The sequence below is a fragment of the Zosterops lateralis genome (genome assembly GCF_965231275.1).
Source record: "Zosterops lateralis genome assembly, chromosome: W".
In the NCBI taxonomy this organism is placed as follows: domain Eukaryota; kingdom Metazoa; phylum Chordata; class Aves; order Passeriformes; family Zosteropidae; genus Zosterops; species Zosterops lateralis.
Window position 1 is genome coordinate 12,466,155 of NC_139801.1, and position 25,477 is coordinate 12,491,631.

Below are 25,477 nucleotides of genomic sequence, written 5' to 3' on the forward strand. Positions count from 1 at the left end.
AGGGAGTTGAAATTGAAATATGTAATATTGGTTTTTTTTTGAAAGTGTTTATGTCACTCCACTGTATAATATTGCAGGTACATGAAAATCACAAGAAGAAGACGGGCTCCATATCCCTAACATTTTGGCTAATTTATTTTAGGTTTTATATCTTACAGAACAAACAATATGTTTTTGCTTCTTTTATTTTTTCTATTTTTGTGTGTGTTTAAGGTACTTCTTTCATACTAACTTAAAGGCATTTTATTACTTATTAATCTGTTTTGTTTAAAGAAGGAGGGCAGAGAAGAGCGCCTATGTGAAATACCAAGAGGATATGTTAGTGCTCACAAAATATAAGGTGAACTACTACCCGACAGAGTGGGAACTAAGGAAAGAGTTTTCAACTAAACTGGTACTGTGTCAAAGTTAATACAGGAGCTGTGATTCCTTTGTGTACACACACAACATTTGTAACCAATACAGGACATTCTTCAGTTACGCTGGCAGCGTTGTCCCCACAAAAAGGTACAGATAATTACTGATAGAAATCTAGTTCTGTCAAGTTTATTCTCAAGAGCAAATTTTTCTTCTACTATTTAGAAGTCATGAGAAGGGATATAAAGATTTGTTCTTCAAATGGGTGGATCAAAAATAATTTAAGGTACTAATTATATAACTTTATAAGGTGGAAAAACTTTGTCATTCGCCTCTTAGACAGAGGTTGAGATGTAGATATTGGTTGAGAAGTTTTTTGTTGTTGTTGTTGTTGTTTGTTTGTTTTTTTTTCTTTTTCTATGGGCAGTTCTTTGTGTGTCTTTGTTAAGAAACTTTTGAAGGTGTTTTGGTTTTCTTTTTTTATATAAGAAGATGTCAGATTTTCTTGTGGAATATAAGGAGAGATAGTATGAATGACAAGATACTTGCTGCTTAGAAATATTATTGTGGTATATGCAAAATTTTTCTAGTAGTTTCATTTATTTCCCTGCTTAATAAGTTACTATGAATTTTGCAAAAACTGTTTTGGAAAGTTTTTTTTCTTAGTTTTCCAGCTGGCTGCAGATAAGACCTAGCTCACAAAACTAGTGGTGTTGATTGTCAAAGGGGGTTCTTATCGAAGTTTCTAAAGAGCATCTAATCTTTCAAATCAATGCATGTCAAATTGAGTGAGTGTGTTTGCCTTAGATAGAAATAAATCTTATAGTGTATGTATCTTTCTGAGTTCTCCTAAATAGTGAAAGAAAATCTTCTAAGATTGGCCCAACAGAAACCTTCAATATGATAAAACTCGAACATCAGAAGGGGTAAAAGAAGTTTCTGTTGTTTTTTGTTGGTTTTTTTCTCTTCTTTCTTCTTTTCACTCTGTAGTTTAAGTTATTTTTTGTTGAGTAAATTTTTTCTCTCTTTCAATTTCTTTTTAACCTGTCCCTCAATCCTAGTTACAGTTAAAAAGGTGGAAGCTTTCAAAAATTAAATAGTATCAGAAGTGACATAGAATAGTTGAACTAAAGATGCAGTTTTACTCGGAGTGCAGCTATGGCCAGCATAATTAATTGTCAGTTCTAAAAAGGCTTTGCAGCTGGCCTTTGGATTAAAAGACTTTACTGCCTTTTAGTGATGCATGTGTACATATATCCCAGTAAATGGGGATTACCAGTGCCTGTTGAGTGGGAAATACCTGAAGAACAGTGGAGAGAATTACGGTTAAAAAAAAAAAAAAAAAGTCAAAGGCAATTTGTCTGAAAACTAACAAACAAACAACCAAAAAGAATTAACAAGGAAATAGAGGGCAAGACTGGGTTGGCCACTGTACTTGCCACCAAGAAGATCATATACTCCTGCTGTGGGTAGCAACCCCATAGGCATGGAGGGTGGAGGTATAAGCCATACCAGACCTCTGTTATTCCTTTTTCTGTCACTTCACTCATTCTTTGTCTTTTGCCTTATAGGATATTGGCAAAATCATGCTACAGATACTATTAAAAGTTCTATATGAAAAGACACTGAGGTTCCTTTCTTATTGCACATACCCGTATCGACAGTCACTGTTATAACCCATCCAAATTAGATAATTGGGAAAATATTAAATTGTGGAAAACTTAAAGACCAGTGGTGACTGGTTGGAAAGTAAGTGTCTATAAGAAGAAATAATGGAAGCTAGAAAACAAGGAATATGGCTCAAAGCCAAATGGATTATAAAAAAGAAGAGGTGGGGTTTGTTATATGTGTGTATTATAAAATTGGCTTTTCGCAAGATGTGTGCTATATGATTAATAACATAGTAAAGATATAAAGGTATAAGTTTATTTCTGCTATTGGTAAGACTAGATATAAAGGGAGTAGTTGATGTAGCAGCTGCTTAAACTGTCTGTTTGGTTGGGATAACATCCAGTAAACATGTAAAGAAGACTCTGCTACTGATAACACCAACTATCAGCATCTATCACCCGCAGAAGGCACGGACCAAGGCCCAAGCTGGACGCGATAACAAGGACACAGCCACAAAACACGCATGCTCTAAAAAGGCGGATCCAAGGAGGGATCATGCAGGGCAGTTCCTAGAATATGGAAACTAGTTTATGGAATTTCATATATCGATATAACGAGAAGGGTATTTAACAAGTGTCTCTGAGAAAGCAAGGTGTGGACTTGGCTGAGTGCCAAGTCACCCGGCCGGCCGTTTTTGGTTTTTTCTTATCTCCTAATTGTCTTAATTATTTTATTAAACATATTTCTTAAAATTTACTAAAAAGTGAACCTCGTTTTTCACATCTGTTTATTCAAATAATCTTACAAGCTCGCAAGCAGCTGCTAGAAGCAGAGAACAGCAGAAAGCCACGGATAAATTCTCCAAATAATCCTTCCTTCTTTCCTGATTCCTCTGTTCCCAAACTGGAGGGGCTTAGCGAGCCCCCCTGACAGAAACAGGACTCTGGGACAGACCATACCAGCCCAGGACTCCTGGGTCTCCCATAGGACTGCGTGGTGGAGGACAATGGCGGACGCCATGTGCTTCCTCCCTCCTCCCATAATCCCTTCTCCTCCCTAATCCCCACCCTTACCCCATATCCCATACCCAACCCATTCGTGTCTTTGTCTGTCCCGCCCCACCCTTCCTCCCACTGCCTCCCCTCCCTCCGAGCTACCACAGGGACGGGGGCGGGTCCTCAGCAGCCTCCGGCCTTGGTGGGGATGGGGGTGGGCGGCTACCAGCCCGCAGCCCTGGCGGGGGGGGGGGGGCGATTGCCTCACAGCAAGGGGACATGAGCATTCTCCCCTGGGACCCCAGGACGGGGGGGGGAAGCTGCCTCTTGCCAGACCCCAGGGGGTGGGAGAGGGGATACCTCCTGCCTCTCTGGGCAGTGGAAGAGCAGCAGAAATTTTAAGAACTCAGACAAATGCTGATGAAGGCAGACCCTCTGTGGCACCTGTCATTTATCTTGGTAGGAGAAACGCCAGGAGAACTTATCAGCCATTATCCTATCAAGATAAAAAGATTTGCAAAATACAGAGAGAATTTGAAAGATCTAGTGAAATTTTTAAAGGCATGATGAGGGCAACTTTTAGTTCAAATGAGATGGTTCCTAGTGACATAAAAGACTTATTCAGATGCCTGTTAACTCCCTCAGAGTATGATCTGTGGGAAAGCAGATGGAAAAGGACATTGTCAACACTATTACAGGAGATTCACCAAACTCCTGGTGAAGCAAAAGACAATGATGGCAATGATATTACACACGATCATCTGTGTGGTGAAGGTGATTTGCACTGTCCAGAAAAGCAAACTCGACTATTATCCAAGTCAATTTTACATAAGATCTGTAATGTTGCAGAAAAAAATGTTCTATCAGTTACCAACAATTGAAGTTAAGGGTAGCTATGTTAACATAAAACACTCTCCTTCAGAGAATTTCTTGCAGTTTGTGGACCGGCTGAGAACACAAGTGGAAAGACAGGTGCAAGACCCAGTGGTGCAGGCAGAATTGATCAAGGAGATGGCTCAGAGGAATGCTAATGAGACCTGTCATAGAATTATTCTCAGCCTCCCCCTGGAGCCATCGCCTAGCCTTGCACAGATGATAGAAGCCTGTACCAGGAAAGCAGAATTGTTCAGTGCACCTGAAAGGAATCCAGGACCTGAAAGGAATCCAGGACCGGCACACCCACAGTCTGCGGCAGCTGCAGTACGAAGACAAAGGAGGCAACCAATGTCACCAGACCAGCTGCAGCACATCATCTGCCTCTATTGCAAAGAGCCAGGACATTTTGCCAGAGCCTGCCCACAGAACCAGAAACAGAAGTTCAGTAAACAAAAAAACTGAGCTTACAGCGCGAACCCGCCTTTAAAACAACTACACGCAAAGATATAAATATTGCGGAGCCCACACTGGAGAATACCTCTCTCTTAACAAAAAAGGGGGAGGACGGGACACACGGTGTGGGTGAACAGAAAAATAAAAATGTCAAATGCTCAATTAACAAGGTTGTGTAGCCGCGAGGTCGATTTAGGCTCATGACTACCAAAGGTTTTCATTTCAGGTCTACTGATTGGACAGTCATTACAGTGGATCTGTCAAACATCTCACAGGACCTGACTGTTTACCACATGAGACTGGACATGAGTATTTTGTTATTGGGGACACAGCACACACACCCTCAGAGATTGAGGTGGCTCCTATGACCATTAATGGAAAGATAACATGCCTCATGCTGTTGGCACACTTCATGCACCCACCATTTTACCTGGTAGAGGGGAAAATTCTTGCCCAGGCCATTCCTGTTCCAGCAGAGATCACAGCAGATGGAAAATCACCGGAAGTCTACTGGGCAGAGGTGGTGGGAGAGAATAAACCCTCTATGGCATGTAACATAGCCTGTGGGTCAGACCGCCTCCATGTGGAGGGGGTGCTGGGAACCACAGCTGACGTCACAATTATACTTAAGGCAATGTGGCCATCTCATTGGGAATTGCAACCTGTAGCGGGCAAACTTCAGGGCGTAGGAGGAATTACAATGGCAAAAATTTCAAAAAGCTTAGTGCAAATTGAGGGACCCAATGGAAAATTGGCAAGTGTCCATCCGTTTGTTGCAGATTATAAGCCCCCCCTGTGGGGGAGAGACACCATGTCCCAGTGGGGAGTCCAATTGGTCATTCCTAAGACAGCCCAGGATTTTTAAAAATAGCCACTGTGGAACACCCTACCCAAAAGCTAACATGGTTGGATAATACCCCAAGATGGGTAGCACAGTGGCCATTGAGTAAAGAGAAGCTCAAGGCACTTAAGGAGCTTGTGGAGGAGAAATTGGCTCAAGGACACCTAGAAGAGACAACAAGCCCTTGGAATTCCCCAGTCTTTGTAATAAAGAAACCGGGGAAGGACAAGTGGAAGTTGCTCCATGATCTCCAAGAAATAAACAAAATTATAGAGGACATGGGACCACTCCAACCAGGAACGCCTACTCCAACAATGCTCCCTCGAGACTGGCAATTGGTTGTCCTAGATATCAAAGACTGCTTCTTCCAAATTCCATTACACCCAGAAGATGCCCCACGGTTTGCATTCTCGGTTCCCACCATTAATCGAGAAGCCCCAATGAAGCGCTATCACTGGAGAGTTTTGCCGCAAGATCTAAAATCAAGTCCTTTCATATGCCAACAATACGTAGCCTCATTGCTGTCTCCGGTACATGCCGAGAGAAAGGACGCCATCATCCTTCACTACATGGATGATGTGCTTGTGTGTGCCCCCAATGACTCTATACTCCAACACACGTTTGACCTAGTGGTTAAGGTTTTAACCTCTGCTGGATTTCAATTGCAGGAAGATAAAGTACAAAGGATGCCACCTTGGAAGTACCTGGGCTTGGAAATCACTGCAAGGACCGTTGTCCCACAGAAATTGGAAATTCAGTGCAATCTCAAAACCCTAGCATATCTCCACTCCTTGTGTGGGTCTTTGAATTGGGTAAGACCCTGGCTAGGCCTCACAAATGAGGATCTAGCCCCTCCTTTCAATTTATTGAAGGGGGAGAGGGAGCTGGTTTCTCCCAGGGAACTGACCCCAGAGGCAAAGACGGCAATCGAAAAGGTACAGAAGGCCCTGTCAGAGAGGCAGGCTCATAGGTGTGAGCCAAATGTGCCTTTCCATTTCATTGTTCTAGGAATGCTGCCACATTTGCATGGTTTGATTTTCCAATGGATCGAGGGGCAGAGAGATTCACTCTTGATCATAGAGTGGGTTTTCCTCTCTCACCAAAGATCCAAGATCATCACTGAGCCACAAGAGTTGATAGCTCAGCTGATTCGGAAGGCCAGGGTGAGATTGTGTGAACTGGCAGGTTGTGACTTTACATGTATTCACCTCCTGGCCAAACTTTCTGAGGAGGGAAGGAACTCTCCTGAGAGACTGACCAAAGAGATGTTTGAGCATTTGCTCCAGGGCAATGCCAGTCTCCAATTATCTCTGGACAGCTACAGGGGACAAATATCAGTCCATGCCCCATCTCACAAGTTGTTAAATGAGGAATTCCACCTCATTCCTTGTGCGAAGAGGAGTCAGAGACCACTCAAGGCTCTCACAGTGTTCACGGACACATCTGGGGCTTCCCACAAGTTAGTGATGACTTGGAGAAATCCACAGACTCAGCATTGGGAAGCTGATGTGGAGTTTGTGGAGGGATCCCCCAAAGTGGCTGAACTGGCCGCAGTGGTAAGAGCCTTTGAGAAGTTCTCAGAACCAATTAATTTGGTAACGGACTCTGCCTACGTAGCAGGGATAGTGTCCAGAGCGGAGCAGGCCGTACTCAAAGAAATAGAGAATGAACATCTATTCAGGTTGCTTTCAAGGCTAATTTATTTAATTTCTCATCGAGAGCATCCATTCTATGTGATGCATGTGAGGTCACACACTGATTTGCCAGGTGAGATTGCAGAAGGGAATCACAATGCAGATGCCCTTGCTGCACCAGTTGAAAAAGCACATCTCTCTGACATCTTCCAACAGGCAAAGCTGAGTCACCAACAATACCATCAAAATGTGCCACATCTGATCCGTCAGTTCCAGCTAACACGGAGTCAGGCTCGAGCCATTGTGGCCACCTGTCCCAACTGCCAGCTCCAGGCCATACCATCGATGGGCACGGGGTTTAAACCTCGGGGCCTTGGCAGTTGTGAAGTGTGGCAGACAGACATCACACACATTCCTAGTTTTGGTCGCCTCAAATATGTTCATGTGAGCATTGACACATATTCAGGCGCAGTCTATGCCTCTGCCCATGCAGGAGAAAAGTCTGCGCATGCCAAGCAGCACCTAGTGCAAGCTTTTTCAGTGTTGGGGATTCCAAAAGAAATCAAAACTAATAACGGCCCAGCGTATGTGTCCAAGGAGTTCCTGGAATTTGTCCAGCAGGGGGGAGTGGAATGTAAAACTGGCATCCCTCACTCCCCCACAGGTCAAGCTGTGGTTGAGTGTGCACACCAGACGCTCAAGCAGGTCTTGGCTAGACAGAGCAGCTCAACTGTGTGGATGTCTCCGCAGCAGAAGCTCTGCAAAGCCATGTTTACCATCAATTTTCTGAACTGTTCATTTGAAAACGAGTCCACCAGTGGTACGTCATTTTAACAGTGTCAATCAGTTCAAATTGTCTCAGCATCCACCAGTCTTGATTAGGGACCCCGAAACTCGGGAAACCAAAGGTCCCTATGAGCTCGTGACCTGAGGTCGTGGCTATGCATGTGTGGCTACTCCCTCAGGCCCTTGGTGGATTCCCCAGAAGTGGGTGAAACCTTTTGTCCCCAAAAATCCAGCTCCAGCAGAAGAGGATGAGAGGCAAGTAGCCGTTACTTCAAAGAGAAGATGCAGCCAAATGGAGAAAAAAGAATCTTCCTAGGTGTGGATTCCTTCCAGGCAGAAACAGAAACTTTTAACATATTTTTAAAATGTTTGTTTTCCCCTTTTAGAGAAAACCTACCTCACACTCAACCCTGTGATGAACCCCATCCAACTTGTCATCTTGTTAATGCTGAACCGTCTGGCAACTGCATGGATCGTCCCTCAGCCGCGTCAAAACGTCTGGGTGACCCTGGCACAGACACTTCAGCAGGAAAACATATGTTTGTTCACCGCAGCAGCAAAGAATCCTATGTCCACTTGTCTGGTAGGAATTCCATTGCAGGCTGGAGAATTTCCAGCATGTTTGGACACATAAAGGTCTAACGAAATTCCAGAGTCACACACTCCCCAACCACACAAAGATCATCATCAGCAAGCTGTGGTGATCGTGAACCCTTTAGAGGAGTGGTCGCGAAGCTTGCCCAAGGTAGCTCAGGAACCCCAAGAGTTAGAGTTATTGGGTTCTTCCCCTGCATCATACTGCATACATTTTTCCGTCATCCCAAAACCTTATAGCACTGACAAGTACCACAATATAAGACAATATCATGGGGAGTTTACTGCAAAAAGGTGGTGTCATAATATAAGTCATATTGCAGCAGACAACCCATCTCACTCAAGTCCCAAAAGCCTCCCTAAGGGATTGTTCTTGATTTGTGGGGATCGGGCATGGGCAGGAATTCCGTCTCGACTTTTAGGAGGGCCGTGTACCATAGGGCGGTTGTCCGTATTGACACCCAACCAAACTTTAATTGGTGAATGGACTCAAAAAAATAAATCAGCAAACAAAATTCAAAAGAGGAGTGCTGACAATTTGGACCCAAATTGTAATTCAGAAATTTTCCATTGGGCCAAGTCAAAAAGAGTTGCTGTGTCCCTGTTCCTTCCGTGGGTTGCAGTAGCCAAAACTCTAGGTGAATTGGGCCATCTAGAGTGCTGAGTGGTCAAACAGGCAAACTTGACGTCCACTGCCATCAGCTCTCTCCTAGAAGACAAGGAAATTACCAGACAGGACACACTGCAAAATCGTGCTGCTATTGACTTCCTCTTGCTACTGCATGGACATGAATACCAGGAATTTGAAGGACTCTGTTGCATGAACCTGACCTTGAAAAGCTCCAAACATCAATGCTGCCCTTCGAAGCATGAACAGATTGATCGAACAAGTGAAACAAGAATCTGAGGATTGGTTCAAAGAACTGTTCAAGGGTTCGGGATTCACAGGGTGGTGGACCTCTATAGTTAAAACAATTTTGTTATTTCTTGCTATTATCTTCCTTGTAACAATAGCATTCGGGATCCTACATTGTTTGATTTTCAAAGCTATCAATAGTCTCATACCTTCTACCTCAGAAGTCAACCACATAGAGTTGGCAAATCTAAAGCATTCTGACTTCCTCACCAGTTATAAATGGCGGGAAACCCCAAATCCCGTGTCAAAATGAACCTAATGTTTTTCTTGTAACTTTGTTAAACAAAAAAGAGGGAATTGTTGTATTTCTCTGGGGAATGTTTTTTTCCCCAAGACCCCTAGGGTCTGAAACCATATAGTCTGATCCTTCCTTCCTCTCTTGATCTCATTGACTGAGGTCCAGCTATCTTTTTCCAGAGCAGGAGGCTACAGAATGCCCCGCTCTTCCTTGTTTGCTCTCTTTCCCCTCTGGATCCCTTCGGGAATAAACGCCTTGGAATAATCCGGGGAAGAGCCTCTTTTGATATCTTTTGTCTTGTCCCTGGTATATTCCTTCGAAAGCCTCTCAAGGACTGAGCTAGCCAAAGACCCACGGGAGGCAGGCGGAGGGTAATATATCAGAGTGCCACATCCAGTCTTTTTTTAAACACGTCCAGGGATGGTGACTCCACCATCTCCCCGGGCAGACTATTCCAGTATTTAATCACTCTTTCTGTGAAAAACTTCTTCCTAATATCCAACCTATATTTCTCTTGATGCAGCCTGAGACTGTCCTCTCGTTCTGTCAGTTGCTGCCTGGAGAAAGAGACCAACTCCCAGCTGTTAACAATCACCTTTCAAGAAGTTATAGAGAGTGATAAGGTCACCTCTGAGTCTCCTTTTCTCCAGGCTAAACAACCCCAGCTCCCTCAGTCGTTCTTCATATGGCTTGTTTTCCAAGTCCTTCACCAGCCTTGTTGCCCTCCTCTGGACGTGTTCAAGCATTTCAACAACCTTCGGAAACCGAGGGGCCCAGAACTGGACACAATACTCAAGATGTGGCCTCACCAGTGCTGAGTACAGGGGAAGAATGACCTCCCTGCTCCTGCTGGCCACACCATTCCTGATACAGGCCAGGATGCCATTGGCCCTCTTGGCCACCTGGGCACACTGTTGGCTCATGTTCAGCTGGCTGCTGACCAGAAGCCCCAGGTCCCTTTCCTCCTGGGCACTGTCCAGCCACACCATCCCCAGCCTATAATGCTGCAGGGGGTTATTGTGGCCAAAGTGCAGGACTCAGCACTTGGACTGATTAAACTTCATCTTGTTAGACTCTCCCCATCCATCCAACTGTTCCAGATCTCTCTGCAGAGCCATCCTGTCTTCCAACAGATCGATACACGCTCCCAGCTTAGTGTCGTCCGCAAATTTACTAATGAAAGATTCAATACCCTCATCCATGTCATCAATAAAATATTGAACAGAACTGGTCTCAGCACAGACCTCTGAGGTACTCTCGGGTTTTAATCTGGTTGTTTCTCACCCGAGATTCCAAAGCTGGCTGGTGGTTCGTATGGGCACGAAGGGAGTGATTTTCCCTCTTGACCTCTGAAGGATTTAGGGTCTGCTGTCTGACTCTGTGTCTCTGTCTTCTATGCTGAGCTCGGTGCTCGGTGTTCGGCACGAGAATGAAGGGAGTCTCAAGGTCTTGGTTTTCTTGGTTTCTCGCGTTGTTTATTAGTTCTTATCTTACAATTCTGTGTGCCCGGCCAAGGTGTTCACAGCAGCTCGGACACAAGGCGACTCCCCTCCTGTGTCCAGCCATGGTGTTCACAGCAGCCTGGACACGAGGTGACCCCCCTGTGATGGGAGGTCGCTACCTCTTATACAGATAACTACGTACCCATTGTTTACAATTCTATGCCAATGTCTATCACCTATACTAACAGGGTCATTTCTACTTTGATCCAATCCACTGAAACTACTTTGTGCCCACGTTACTACAGAAGATGGATGCCAAGGGAGAAGAAGAAGAACCCAGGGCACCGCCCTAAAATCACCATCTTGTCCCTTTGCATCTACATTCTAAAAACCCAAAACTACAAAATCTTCTGCACAGTGATAAACTACACTACTCTCTGTCACACCTTTGTGACTTGCAATTCTTCTCTGTGTTAGATGTTTTTCACATGGACCAAGATCAAAGACTGTGTCTTCCTGGGCTCTGTGCCAGGCAAACCTCCCTGCACAGACCCCAGACCCTCTTTCTTGGGTCCCAGGCCTCTCTACCGAGGTCTGTGACTTCCCAGGGCGCCCAGAGGGATGCCCTGGACTCCAACAAGGTACACCACTGGTGACTGGCTGCCAGCTGGATGCAGCACCATTCACCACCACACTCTGGGCCTGGCCATCCAGCCAGTTCCTAACCCCGCAAAGAGTGCTCCTGTGCAAGCCCCAGGCTTCCAGCTTTTCCAGGAGTATGCTGTGGGAGACAGTGTCAAAGGCCTTGCTAAAGTCCAAATAGACAACATCCACAGCCCTTTCTGCATCCACCAGGCGGGTCACCTGGTCATAAAAGGAGATCATGTTGGTCAAACATGACCTACCTCTCCTAAACCCGTGCTGGCTGGGCCTGAGACCCTGGTCATCCTGTAGGCACTGCATGATGACACTCAGTATAAACTGTTCCATTATCTTGCTAGGTACTGAGGTCAGGCTGACTGGTCTATAATTACTGGGATCCTCCTTCCCACCCTTTTTGTGAATGGGTGTCACATTGGCCAGTTTCCAATCTTCCAGAACCTCACCAGTGAGCCAGGACTGATTGTAAATGATGGAGAGCAGCTTCGCAAGCTCATCTGCCAGCTCCCTCATCACCCTGGGATGGATCCCATCTGGGCCCATAGATTTATGAGTATCCAAGAATCTCAGCAGTTCTCTGACTGCCTCCTCTTGGATAATGGGAGGATCATTCTGTTCCCTGACACCATCAACCAACCCAGGAGGACAGTTGTCCTGAAGGCAAGTTGTCTTCCCACTGAAAACTGAGGCAAAGAAGGCATTAAGCACTTCTGTCTTCTCCTCATCAGCAGTTACTAAGTTCCCTCCCTCATCCAATAGAGAACAAAGGTTGGCCTTACCTTTCTTTTTACCATTAATATATTTGTAGAAACATTTTTTATTATCCTTTACAGAAGTCGCCATTTTAAGTTCAAACTGAGCTTTGGCCTCCCCAATTTTTTTCCTACATGCTCTAGCAGCCCCCTTAAATACTTCCTGAGGGACCTGGCCTTCCTTCCAAAAATGATACATCCTCTTTTTATTCTTAAGTTCCTCCAAAACCTCCTTGCCCATCCAAGCCAGACGTTTGCCTCATCGACTCATCTTTCGGCACACAGGGACAGTCTGTTCCTGTGCCATCAAAATCTCTGTTTTGAAGCACACCCAGCTTTCCTGAACTCTTGTTTTTAAGGGCTGTTTCCCAAGGAACTCTCTGAATAAGTCTCCTAAATAGGCCAAAGTCTGCCCTCTGGAAGTCCAATGTAAGAGTCTTAGAGGTGTTCCTCCTGATTTCACCAAATATCAAGAACTCTATAATTTCATGATCATTCTGCCCCAATTGGCCTCCAACCACCACATCTCCCACCAGCCCATCTCTATTTGCAAATAACAGATCAAACATAGTCCTTCCCCTGGTGGGCTCACCCACCAGCTGCAACAAAAATTGTCCTCCATGCACTCTAAAAATTTCCTGGACTGTCTCTTTTCTGCTGTATTAAGTTCCCAACAGATGTCTGGCAGGTTGAAGTCACCTACAAGAACAAGAGCTGATGATCCTGAAACATTCTCCAGCTGCTTATAGAAGAAGTTGTCCACCTCGTCCTCCTGGTTGGGTGGATGATAACAGACTCCTAGTAGGATGTCAGCCTTGTTGGCTTTACCCTTAATTCTTACCCATAGTCATTCAACTCCATCTTTATTAGTTTCAATACCTATGGCGTCAAAAGCCTTCTTAATATAAAGGGCCACCCCTCCACCTCTTCTCCCTTTCCTGTCTCTTCTGAAGAGCTTGTAGCCATCGAGTGCAGTGCTCCAGCTATGTGTCATGCCATCACGTTTCTGTGACGGCGACTACATCATAGCTTTGCTGTTGCACCATGACCTCCAGCTCTTCTCGTTTGTTACCCATAATGCGTACATTGGTATACATGCACTTCAGCTGGGCTACTGATTTCACCCCTGTCCTAGGGTGACGCTATGATGCCTGTATCCCCAATCGTCTGTTCTGTGTGTGCTGTATGTTGTGTTTTGTACCTTTAAGACTGGTTCTGAGAGTGAAGCAGGGAAAGAAGAAGCGCGCAGTTTGTTTTGAGAAAACAGTGTTCACTCCTCTGCATTTTTCTTCTTCTTCCTCGGGATGGTGTGTTTGTCGGATGCACAGACAGCGGCCAGAGACAGGGTTTTTTTTTTCTTTTAGTTAGTTTAGCTAGTTGAGGCAAAGAAGCTTCCTGGACTGTTTTTTTCCTTTTTTCTTGGGACTGTTTAAATCTGCTCTGGACTGAAAAACCCAGAGGAGGATCGGGATCTCACGCCCGCAGCCCACTGGGCCTGGACCTCGGCAATTTCCAGCATCAAAGGGACTGGGACTGATAAGAGACTGAGAGAGTTGACCTAACTCCCAGCAAGGACTTCTCTCAGTTTTACCATCTCTCTTCGGAGCAGTGAGAGGTTTTATTGTTTCATATTATTCATTCCTTATGCTTGTGGGCATTTTTTTTGTTAAATAAATGTTTTTTTTTCACTTTTCTCCAAGGAAGTTCTTTTCCCAGACTGGCCGGGGGGAGGGGCCGATTGGGTTTGCTCTCCAGAGGAACCTCATTTGGAGATTTCCTCCCAAATTTGCCCTAAACCAGGACAACCCCTAACTCAGGCTTACCACCCTTGGGCCTGCTTCCAGGCAGCCCAGCTGCATCCCCTTCCCCCTTCAAACCTAGTTTAAAGCCCTCTCAACGAGGTCTTCCAGCTCATGAGCTAAGAACTTTCTACCCTTAACAGAGAGATGTATCTCATCTGGTTCCAACAGAGCAGATGCTGTAAAAGTTGCCCCATGATCAAAGAATCTGAAATTTTGTCGACAACACCAACCCTTAAGCCACTTGTTAATGATGTGAGTTCTATTTTTTTCATCATTTTTCTCTGCCACCAAAGGGACTGAGCAGAACACTACCTGGGTCCCTGTCTTATCAACCACTTGGCCCAGTGCCCTAAAGTCCCTTTTAATTGCCTTGACACTCCTCTTTTCAATCTCGTCACTGCCAGCCTGGAGTATCAGCAGTGGGTAATAATCAGAGGGCTGAATCAGCCCAGGAAGCCTTTCAGTGATATTTCATACCCAGGCCCTAGGGAGGCAGCAGACTTCCCTGTGGGATGAGTCTAGGCAACATATGGGGCCCTCTGTTCCCTTCAGAAGGGAGTCACCTACTATGATTACCTTTCTTTTCTTCTTGAAGTTAGAGGTGGAGATCCATCTTACAGATGAATCAAAATTGGAAGGCTCACTGGGCAGATAATTTTCCTCTAAATCATCTGACTGGCTCTCTAGATCCAGGGCCTCATACCTATTCTGAAGTGGCACCTGGCTAGGGGATGGAGGTTGGGAGTTTTTTATTATTACCTCCCTGAGCAGGGACCCATTTCATCTTCCCTTCATCTACCAGGTGCCCTTCCATTGCCTGGGAGTGGGAGGCATATAAGTCCTCTGAATCTTGATGGGCCTCCCTTAAAGATGGAAGGGCTGAACTCCACCAGTCTATTTCCCTTTCACTTTCCCTGATACTCCTTAATCTTTCAACTTCCTCCCTAAGTTCGGCCACCAGTGAAAGGAGGTTGTTCACTTGCTCACACCTCAGACACGCCTCCTTCACAACATCCCCTTCAACAACTGATAAGCTCAAACACTCTGGGCAGGAATGGGTCTGTAAAGACGCATCCTTTTTGGAGGACTCCACTTGGTCACATACAGTTGTACCAACCAAAGTTTTCGACCGTGTTGAAACCATTACTAACAGATACCCCAAGACCAACCAGCCAGTAGAAACACCTCAAACAACGCACAGCACACCTTACCAGCAAGAGAACTAGCAACCCTATCTGCTTGCCCTGCCACGCAAACTGCTGTGGCCATGCCTCAGAGATGTGCCACGCTCCTGTTTGCCACGCTCCCTAGAGACCTCTTATAATCGGCCACTCAGCAACTAAGGAAGCTCCACCCCTCACTCCTGAATGACTCACAACTTCCTGCACAGCCATCCCACCCTCTGCCTTCAGCAGCAGCACAGCACCCTGTCCCTGGGGCCTCCCGTTAGGACTCAGCACTTTGCAAAACACCTTTTTTTTAATAGTTGCCTTATCCTGGGAAGTACAAAACACCTGAGACACAGTCGCTCCCAGTTCAGAAAAGTCCTCCCACGTGCAGTTGCAGGGTTGGTGTAGGTTGAAAGCTGAGTGACTGGGAGAAGGGGGCCAGCCTGGGGCCAGCCTGCAACAGCCCATGCACTCCTGGCACAGCCATGCATGCTCCCAGCACCATCTCGTGGGAAGAGGCTGCTGTCGCAAGCACAGACCTGCCCGGCTCTGCTGAAACTTGGGCTGAACTTTTTGCAGGGGGATAGAACACTGATAGCAGTGAGCTACCTGCTGCTTATTTGTCACACAGCCACTGAATGCCACTGTGCCGACCTGACAAACACATCTGGAGACTGCACGTAAATATCCACAGCATGCATGAGTTTTTAGATGACAAAGAAATTCCTATCCTTGGTGTCACTGTAAATTTAACTTAAAACACTGATGGAACTCAAGTACATTGCTGAAAGTTCTCCTGTGGTTTCAGAGATTTAAACAGGAAACTCAGATTTTAGCAAGAGCAGAACCAAGCCCACTTGGTGCATCCCTAAATTAATACAGTCTCTCTCCTAAACAGTTTTATACAAAGAAACACAATAGCTTAGGTTTGAGTGGGTGAAATCCCTTCTGAAATCCATACAACAGCTGCCAGAGAAGATTTATGTAGCCTACACAGGGTAGTACAGGAGGGAGGAACACAGTACTACAGCAATACTATACTATAACTCCATGTCCAGAGACTGAAACGGTTCTCCAGAAGATTCTACTGGAGTGGTGAGGACCTCAGGTCAGCCTTCTCAGGGGAAAAAGTCTACTAGAGAAGGAAGCAAACCTGAAAGCATTTGCAGAGGGATTTCTCCCTAAAACAGTGATGGTGGAGAAATTGAGTATCACCTCCTGGTGCTTCCCACCTGGCCAGATACAAGGGTAGGTACGTGACCCAAAGTGAAGCATTTGCACCATTACACAAGTCATTTGAAGTAGCAAGGCAATGGGCCCTGCTAGCTGCACATCTTTGAGCATGTATTGCAAAAAAGGAGATGCACAGAGACCCACTACATCCTACCAGCCAGAGACATGGTCCTGTGGGACTTGGGTGCTCTGGGGGACACTTCCTCCAAGCTGAGACCTCCTGGTGTGCTCAGGTACAAGGGGGGCACTAGCTCCCCTCAGCTGTGCCACTCTGCACCAGCCTGGAGTGGCCACATTCAGGCATGTGAGATGCAGCCAACCAAAGAGTTAAAGGCTTTGAAATGTAGCTTCAGTGAGTGACCTGCATTCCTTAAATGCCAGAGAAGCTGGAAAAGACAGCTGGCACCCCTCCCTGCAGCCCGGGCCAAACAGCCAGGCCTTAATATGGCAAAGAGATGCCTTTGCAGCCTCCAACAAGCTGGGGGTCCCAGGACAGTACCCATGCAGGCTCCTCTGCATCTCCCCCAAGCTGAAGGGTTGGTGGGCTCGCAGGCAAAAAAACCCACCTTCCTCCCATGTTCTCCAGTCAGTGCAGAAGAGGAGAAATCTCTGAGCCATCTTGAGCTGTTTTCAGCTTATGCCAATAAAACAGACCCTTCTGCAGGACACTTGTGCCACTTCATGAAACTCATCTCATGCCCCTGCCATGGTGATTGATACCAGCATGGAACAACAAATATGCACAATGGATAAAGTCCCCCACCCCGGTCCCCGGGGGTCTCTGTGTGGAAGGGGTATTGATATGGAGGATGTTTATAAATATAAAAATACAAGATTTTAGAAGCAGCTTTTAGTGATTTTGTAAAAGTAAAGAAACAGCTTGTACTAAGAATACATAGAAGATTAGCTATTAAGCTTGGTTGTTAGGTAGTTACTAAGTAGAAGTCATATAGGTAAGATGTATAATGTTGAAACTCAGCAAACCGGGATCTAGGTATTTGTCAAAAATTGATAAAGCAGAACTTAGTGGCTTGAATCCAGCAAAATCAAGCTAATCTTTGGCAAGAGCAAAGTGACCTGAAAAATAGCCAAATCTTCACTGTGCCTGAACAGAAGCAAAGATCAGCCTGAGGAAGATGTCAGCCTTCCTCCCAAGACTCCAACTCAAGACCACCAGGAGATGTGACAGCTAATTAGAATACAAAGTGAGAGAAGGCAGGGAATGGGTGGGGAGGTGTGGGTTTGTGGGATCAATGTGTATTTAAACCTGGACCTTGTCTTGACCAGGTGCACACAGTTTGGAGGAGATATCCCCCTGTGTGTCCCAGCTGGAAATAAAACATACCTGCTTTACAATTTTTAATAGTAAAGTCCTTATTCTATGCTTCAGTATCACTCTTGCAACATGAGCATGGTCTGGCTCACACTTCATAAGCAAAGTCCAAAATACTTTTCTCTTTGACGAGTCTCAATGCCAGTCAGCAGCATCTCCTTGCCTGGGCTCCCTGGGTATGGGCTCTTGCTGGGGACGTGGTATTTTCCAAACACAAATGTCACATTGTTAAATGTGCTGATAAGCAGCCCTCATTAAAAATTACTTTAAAGACAACCACATTATGAAAACATCAATAATCTGAAGTTTTCCATGGGGATAGTACAACTGCAGACCCTTCCTACTTCTTCTCATCCACCAGACATAAATGCCCAAGTATGCTGTAGAATTGAGGGATTTTCCTCTTCTTTCTTCTACACCATCCACAAATGTCTCCTGTGAATGTTTGGTCTTTCCAGTCTAAATGCAGCTCATTCCAAGCTTTCATTTCAGAGCAAAGAAGACAAGATGACAAATGTTATTTAAATGCATGGCAATGAGTGTAAAATGTGTGTTCATCCTACTCGGCCCTGCTAGGTTTTGGGATGAGTTACTACAATAGCCTGACATGTGATTTAGAGAAAGTAATCCTGAAAGCCAAACAAAGAATTACACCTTTTAGAAAAAGGAAAGTATGTCATTCAAATAACAGTTAATTTATGCCTGTCTTCCAGTTGCAAATTATTTATTCAAATGCATCTCCAGTTTAAACAGCACAGTATCCCTCACAGACTCTCTCTACTATCTATGTACACTGAATTATACTTGTCAGAGAGAGTGGGTGAGGGACAAACACAACACAGAGGTTTCATTGCACAAGAGTTAATAACTGAGTTTGAGAGAGCAACATTCCCCCAGACCCCCAAAGCTCCTCTACATTTCAAGATGTGACTTACTACAGATCATGTGGACTGGTGACACCAAGTCCTCACCACATAGGAGGCAAAAGAGATGAAAAAGGGGAGAAAGAGAAGAAAAGTTTTGCCTCCACTCCCATCCCACCTCCCCACCCCCCCTTCCTTACAGGAACCCAGCTCTTACCTCCAGCTGGTTTTCATGGGTCAGTAAAGGTGGGTGCAGTGGTGAAGCCAACATTTTATTCTCTGACCCTGATAATTTCTAGTTTAGTGAGAAAACCTCAGTGTCCTCAGCAGTGGCAGCAGTGGGAGCCAAAAGGCTTGAAAAGCTGTTTCCAACCCACCAACCCACTCATCCTGCCCTGCAGTCAGGGTGTAACTGCTGGATGTGCCCACAAGCCTCCAAGAAGAGGTGACAATTCTTTCCCTGAGTTTCCTCTCTAAAGACAGATTGTCCAGAGGCATCTGGTCAGTCAAACCCCATCCCAGACATGGGCTGCATGTGGAGTGAGTGCAGGTCCACCCCAGCTGTTCTCTTCCTTATGGGGTGCATGTCCCCACCATCCCATGACCATATGCAGGCGTCTGTTTCATGGGAGTGCAAGAGGCAGGGGAGAGGTGGGGTGTATGGCTCTCAGGTGCCTTCCTGGCTTTGTTTGCTTGCTTGCAGAGTCCTTGCAGTCATTTCAGAGCTCACGATGCCACAGTCAATTTTCACCACCAGCAGCTCCAAACAAGCTGCTTCAAAAGAAACCAGGAGGATCCAACACTCTCAGTGGAGAGTGTTCTCACCTAACAAAAAAGGAACCATTTTCTGATGGATTTCCATATATCAACACCTGGAAGCCTCTGAGAGCACCCTCAAATCCTGCTGGTTCAGTTCCCTGCCAAGAGAAGTGTTGGAGTCCAGGGCATCCCTCTGGGTGCCCTGGGAAGTCACAGACCTCGGTAGAGAGGCCTGGGACCCAAGAAAGAGGGTCTGGGGTCTGTGCAGGGAGGTTTGCCTGGCACAGAGCCCAGGAAGACACAGTCTTTGATTTTGGTCCATGAGAAAAACATCTAACACAGAGAAGAATTGCAAGTCACAAAGGTGTTACTGAGAGTAGTGTAGTTATCACTGTGCAGAAGATTTTGTAGTGTGAAAAACGAGGTTCACTTTTTAGTAAATTTTAAGGAATATGTTTAATAAAATAATTAAGACAATTAGGAGATAAGAAAAAACCAAGAACGGCCGGCCGGGTGACTTGGCACTCAGCCAAGTCCACACCTTGCTTTCTCAGAGAGACTTGTTAAATACCCTTCTCGTTATATCGATATATGAAATTCCATAAACTAGTTTCCATATTCCAGGAACCGTTTTGCATGGCCCCTCCTTGGGTCTGCCTTTTTAGAGCATGCGTGTTTCATGGCTGTGTCCTTTTTATCGCGTCCAGCTTGGGCCTTGGTCCGTGCTTTCTGCGGGTGGTAGATGCTGATAGTTGGTGTTATCAGTAGCAGAGTCTTCTTTACATGTTCACTGGATGTTATCCCAACCAAACAGACAGTTTAAGCAGCTGCTACATCAACTACTCCCTTTATATCTAGTCTTACCAATAGCAGAAATAAACTTATATCCTTATATCCTTACTATGTTATTAATCATATAGCACACATCTTGCGAAAAGCCAATTTTATAATACACACATATAACAGTAGTTATGGATTTTTAGAATGTAGATGCAAAGGGACAAGGTGGTGGTTTTAGGGCGGTGCCCTGGGCTCTTCATCTTCTCCCTTGGCATCCATCTTCTGCAGTGACGTGGGCACAAAATAGTTTCAGTGGATTGGATCAAAGTAGAAATGACCCTGTTAGTATAGGTGATAGACATTGGCACAGAATTGTAAACTATGGGTACGTAGTTATCTGTATAAGAGGTAGCGACCTCCCATCACAAGGGGAGTCGCCTTGTGTCCGAGCTGCAGTGGACATCATGGCCGGACACAGGGGAAGGGGAGTCACCTCGTGTCCAGGCTGCTGTGAACATCTTGGCCCGACACAGAGAATTGTAAGATAAGAACTAATAAACAACGCGAGAAACCAGAAAACCAAGACCTTGAGACTCCACATCATTCTCGCGCCGAACACCGAGCACCGAGCTCAGCACGGAACACAGAGACACAGAGTCAGACAGCAGATCCTAAATCCTTCAGAGGTCAAGAGGGAAAATCACTCCCTTCATGCCCACACGAACCACCGGCCAGCTTTGGAATCTCGGGTGAGAAACAACCGGATTAAAACCCCGACAACTGGCGTCCCTGGGTGGGCACATGGATGGGCACGAACGGGCATGAACAGGCACGAATGGACACCGGTGTGGGCAGAATCGGTGCTTTCCAGTGGACACAGCAAGACCTCTGAAGGAAAGAAGACAAGCTGAGAAGACAGGGGAAGAAATCTCTAACCAGAGACGGCAGCTGATTGCAAATTCACCTCGGACCGACGAGTTCCAAGGGCCCAGGACTCGTCTCCTGAAATCTGCAGGTCGGTGATCAGGAAACCTCCGAGCTGAATTTGAGAACACCTGCACTGCATTCTTCGATTTTGGTAAGAACAGTTAAATTTAGAACACGGGAGGAGACCCTCTCCCGGGAAAAATAAGGGAAAAACCTTCTCCGTGCAGCAGTAGTGTAGTGGGGAGGGAGGAAGAAACACTTTATCAGCTGGCCTCCAGCCAGCACCGGGTTTGTCTGTTGCCAGCCGCGAGCAGCGGGTTCTTTTGCTGGCCGGCAGCCAAGCAGGTCCTGTCGTCTGTTATCAGCAGACGGGTCTCATACATCTCTTACAGGAGGTGGGGAAGGGGAGAGCCATCAACCTCCTCTGGGTTTTAATAGGAAAGGAAAGATACCAGCACCCTCAGGATTACCGCAGGGAGGTCAAAAAACCCTCGAGACAGGAGAGTCAGCAGATCTCCTTGAGTTTAGCACAGAAAAGTCACCAGTTTTCCCTGGGTTTGCCACGATCCTCAGGAATTCAGTCCCAGAAATTCGTCTCGGGAAAGTCAAAACTTCTAATCCATCCCGAGATAAGGGCATGCTTGTTTTCGAGGCATGTTCCGTGAGCACGGGACACTTGCCGCAGCAGTGGGGGAGGGAGAGGTGAGACAAAGTGCATCCAGGAGTCTTTGCAGCCCCCCTCAGACACAGCGCGTTCAGACACAGCGTGAAAGTTTTCCACTGCCCTTTCCCCTTCAGCGCAGGGACAGACAGAGAGAGGGGGGAAGGGGGAGTGGAGGAGACACCGGGAAAACAGGGAAAACAAGCCCAGATCGCGTCAGTGGTGAGAGATAACACTGCGGCGTGTGCACGCGAAAGCGATCGCGACTGGGGGCGGCCGGGGAGTGCCCCGTGTCGGGACAGCGCGGGCTGCGGGGGCGGCGCGGGCGGAGCAGTGCCTGTGTCGCGGAGCGCGAGTGAGGAGCCGGAACAGGCAGAGTTGGAAACTACAAACCCCAGAAAGCTTTGCGGTTGGCGCATGTGCAGACACAGAGTCAAGATGGACGGCGCAAGTGCAAAGCAGGAAACTACAAATCCCAGAAAGCCTTGCGGCAGGCAGGGAGCAAGTAGGATGCAGCTCGAGGATCACGATCGCTCCAGGCGGGAGAAACCCCAACAGAGAGCAAGACGGGGAGCCCCGGGGGGCGGGTTGAGAGAAGACACTCCTGCGGGCAGTGCCGAGGCAGGCGATGCCAGCACAGGCAGGACCGGGGCAGGCAAAGGCAGAGCAAGCAGAGGAGGCGTGGCCAGGGCGGAGAGTTACTCTGGGGTGCCACCCTCTCAGAGCAAGTGCTGCAGAGCCTGACCCCGCCCACAAGCGGCACTTTGACATTGTCAGTCCAGTTCCCTCAAGTTTTCCTTTCAGCAAAAGGTAGCCAGGTTTCCCTTAAATTCACTGCACACATCCTTTCTTCATTTATCCTTCGGCTACATGCTGGGTTTACCCTTTTCTTAGAGTTTTAAAGTCTCCACTCCTCATCCAGGAGAGGGAGGGATGCCGGGGAAGGCAGTAACCCTCGGGGTTAGGAGGGGCTGCATTCAGGCAAAATAATAATTCAATTAAAGTTAGAGGTTTTGTGAATTCAGAAGCAGAGATCTGGAAATCATTGGACGTTTGCAAAGCAGCTGCATGATCAGGAGCAAAAGACTTATTGTCATGACATGGAAAAGGATTTTTGATTATAGTGTTGATGTATTTGGATCCAAGTTGATTTGTGTTTTAGTATTGTATTGACATTAGAAGTGATTTCTATGTGGTTTTAAGTTCAAGATTTGTTAAGTAAGTAAAGTTGAATTTAAGATAAGGATTGATAAAGTTTAAGTGATAGATTTATATTTTATAAATTTAAAGTTTTATTGTATGTAGGTTTTAAATGTATTTTATGTTGATAAGTTAAATAAGTTAAGTATATTAAGTTATAAGATAGATAAGATAAATAAGTTAAGAGAATAAGTTTTAAGAGAATAAGTTAAGTTTTAAGTAAGTTAAAGTTAAGATAATAAATAAGTTAAAATAATAAGGTAATAAGTAAGATAAGTTGGTAAAATAAGATAAGTTTAAGATAATAAGTTTTAAGTAATAAGTACTGTGAATTGTATCATGATATACTTCAGGATCCTTCTTTATGTTCTTTAGTTGCTTAAGCATTTCATAATTGTTGTTAAGAGCTTTGTTCCAAAAATGTATTAAAGGATATTACTCTAGGTAAGGCCAGGGTTTTGGCCACACCTTGACTTTAACTAGAGGAGAGATGTGTTCATCAACAAGCACAGATGTTGCATGTGAAACTTTTCCTGATGGATTTCAGGTTTTAACAAGAGTTGTGCATTTTCCATCAAAGTACAGTTTTCTACTAACCTATGGCAAAGAAGTAGCTTTTGTTTCTGCAGATACAGAGCACAAGTGAATTTCTGCAAAGAATGGGGAAATCATGTCAAGCGCAGAAGCTCTGACGGCTTCAAGAGTGGAAAAGAAAGCATGCAGATGTGAACCAGTGTCAAGACTGCAGACATCTTTCATTCTGCGTGCAAGGACTTATATCTTGCATTTTCTTTTCCTTCTGTATTGCATGAATTTGTCAGATGGTTCAGAATCAATTCACGAGAGCACAGAGAGGTTGGGAAATGGAGTGAACAAACTCAGAGAAGAAACCAGATCACGGATGAATGGCATGTTTGATTTCTTCAACCTTTCACGGTTGTGGAAGAAAATTTTGAAAAAAATTGTATGTATTTTATTGAGACTTGTAATTCTTCTCATGATCAAGTCGTGTTTGCTTTAATGCATATGGCAAAGCAGCCAAAGAGGTGTTTTTTGTGAAAACAAAGGGGGGAGATGTTGGAGTCCAGGGCATCCCTCTGGGCGCCCTGGGAAGTCACAGACCTCGGTAGAGAGGCCTGGGACCCAAGAAAGAGGGTCTGGGGTCTGTGCAGGGAGGTTTGCCTGGCACAGAGCCCAGGAAGACACAGTCTTTGATTTTGGTCCATGAGAAAAACATCTAACACAGAGAAGAATTGCAAGTCACAAAGGTGTTACTGAGAGTAGTGTAGTTATCACTGTGCAGAAGATTTTGTAGTTATGGATTTTTAGAATGTAGATGCAAAGGGACAAGATGGTGGTTTTAGGGCGATGCCCTGGGTTCTTCATCTTCTCCCTTGGCATCCATCTTCTGCAGTGACGTGGGCACAAAATAGTTTCAGTGGATTGGATCAAAGTAGACATGACCCTGTTAGTATAGGTGATAGACATTGGCACAGAATTGTAAACTATGGGTACGTAGTTATCTGTATAAGAGGTAGCGACCTCCCATCACAAGGGGAGTCGCCTTGTGTCCGAGCTGCAGTGGACATCATGGCCGGACACAGGGGAAGGGGAGTCACCTCGTGTCCGAGCTGCTGTGAACATCTTGGCCCGACACAGAGAATTGTAAGATAAGAACTAATAAACAACGCAAGAAACCAGAAAACCAAGACCTTGAGACTCCACATCATTCTCGCGCCGAACACCGAGCACCGAGCTCAGCACGGAACACAGAGACACAGAGTCAGACAGCAGACCCTAAATCCTTCAGAGGTCAAGAGGGAAAATCACTCCCTTCGTGCCCACACGAACCACCAGCCAGCTTTGGAATCTCGGGTGAGAAACAACCGGATTAAAACCCCGAGAGAGAAGTACTGCTTCTTCCCATTTGCCCCACACAATGCTCTACAGCCAGTGAGTGTGCTGCAGATGATGGCTTGGTCATAAATGTGAGGTCTCAGATAATCACTTGGCTCTGGGAGATGGGAGTTCAGAAGGAGCAGCAAAAACTGTAATATTCATAGCAAAAAAATGTGAGTTTATAGACAGCCTGAAGTCTACCTCTATTCTTATTTCAGTTCAAGACAAATAGATTATGGAAAAATTTGCTATACCTGATACCAAGCAGCAGGATAGAGGAAGATTCATGATCTTCATTTCTGAAACACTCTGGAAACAAACATGGCCACTCAATAATCCACTGAATTTGCCTACTATCCTTTCATTATAGCTTATACTTGCTACAAAGCTGTGTTTTATGGGCTTGGAAAGTTATATAGCCCTCTCTTTGGGGATTCCATTGGATCAGATATTTTGCAGCACTGCCATAAATAACCAAACCCTTCATGAACTAAAGGTTTATTGCTGGCAGGGAATTTCCTTTGTTCCAATTACAGAATCTCATTTTTCTGTCTTGCTTCCAATTGTGCTTTGATTGTTTATGATTTGTATGATTAAAACAAACCACAGTATGTTTGCAACGGCAGGGAAATATGAGACTTCTACCTTGAAGAAGAGAATCTGGCAAGGTGCTAAAAATATATTAATTTTGAATTG